Genomic DNA, 1,494 nt, shown 5'->3' on the forward strand with positions numbered 1-1,494 from the left:
CGGGCAGGTGGAGGGAGAGATGAGAGCAGCTGAGTCCTAGCCCCCAGGCACAGGGATTCTGCCTGCTGCCTCTCACCCTGTCCTCAGTCCCCAGAGACTGGCCTGGGCCAGGTCTCCCCTGGCTCCACCCCTCCCAGCCCCATACCCCTACCCTTCCCCTACCCAGGGCTGGTCCGGTGTTTATTTTTAGGTCGCAGCTCACATGCTGCCTCCTGCCAGCCGTCCCTCTCTTCCTCGCTGCCTGTGTAGCAGGGCCCGGAGGGGGGCCTCCATGTGTTAGCAGGGGCAGGAACACGCCTGGAGAGGGGCCTCCATGTGTTAGCAGGAGCAGTGGCCTCGGCTCCAGGCTTTGCTGAGGGCCTGGTGAGCAGGCCGCTGCGGGGCTGGCTCTGAGCCCCTGGCAGGACGCCTGCCTCCTCATCCAGGCCACCTTCCAAGGTGCCCTTGCTTCCCCTAGACTGTTGCTTCGGGGGTGGGGTCTGCAGGCCAGAGGTAGGGTGAGAGGTGTGCCACGCCACCCAGGTGAGCGGGGAGATGGCCTCCCCTGGAGAGGCCTGCCCTGGATGGCCGTGTGCAGGGACCCTCGGTGGAGCAGGGCAGTGTTGCCTTGGGCCAGCCCTGCTCTGGGCCCAGATCCCAGCCCCTGCGAGCTGATCCTGGGGCTGGGGAGGCTCTTTCTTGTTCCCAGGACTCTCTCTGGCGCTCTGTCTGCCCTCCCACCTCTAAGGGCCTTGGTGCCATTGCACGGCTCTCTCTGACGTGGGGCATTTTCATTGTGTGCCCAGGCGGTGCTGGGCATGCGGTGGGATTCTTAGCTGAGACTCGGTGCTCTGTCCCTCAGGGCGTGGGCTCAGCCTGTCCAGCGCTCTCCACAGGCACCTGCGGGAGTGGACCCTGCCAGCCCCGCCCAGCACGTGGCCAGCACCCACCGCCTCGTTGCAGCTGGGGTTGGGAGGGGGTGGCACAGAGCATCACAGGCGAAGGGAGCCCACCACGGTGCCTCAGGCTGGGCCCTGCAGGGTCCCCTCCATAGCTGGGCCCTGGGCCGGGCCTCGGGCAGGAAGAGCTGCCGTCTCAGGGAGACGGTCTCCAGGCCCCGAGTAACAGCCTGTGTGCAGGCCGCACCCTCAGCGCACAGGGCCTGGCAGAGATGGGGCGTGTGGCGTGTGGGCAGCACGCAGGACAGAGCCCCTGACATGGCGTTTTCTGTGGAGGTGTGAGCAAAGGAGCCTGCTGACACCCCGACTCCAGGGAGGGCATCCCCCACAGCGTCTGCCAGCCCCCCCATCCCCCGCCCCCCGCACAGCCCTTGCTGGGGAAGGAAGGGCGAGGGAAGGAGGTGGGAGGGACCACACCCCAGGGGTGCCCTGTCTGATGCCCTTGCTGGCCTGCTGAGGCTCCACACCAGCCAGAGGGGCTGTCTGCTCCCTGGGGGCCCAGATGCCCCTCTTGTCCAGACCCCTGTGCCGTAGCCTCCCCTCCCCTCCCCTCCCC

The 1,494-nt window shown here is 67.7% G+C and overlaps 1 protein-coding gene across 1 annotated transcript in view; it reads left to right on the forward strand.

The window, feature by feature from the left end:
* Positions 1–1,494, forward strand: part of BSN (bassoon presynaptic cytomatrix protein) — a 4,624-nt gene that overhangs the window by 1,615 nt on the left and 1,515 nt on the right. The window lies entirely within an intron of this gene.

Source organism: Myotis brandtii, unplaced genomic scaffold (genome assembly GCF_000412655.1).
Source record: "Myotis brandtii unplaced genomic scaffold, ASM41265v1 scaffold207, whole genome shotgun sequence".
Lineage (NCBI taxonomy): Eukaryota > Metazoa > Chordata > Mammalia > Chiroptera > Vespertilionidae > Myotis > Myotis brandtii.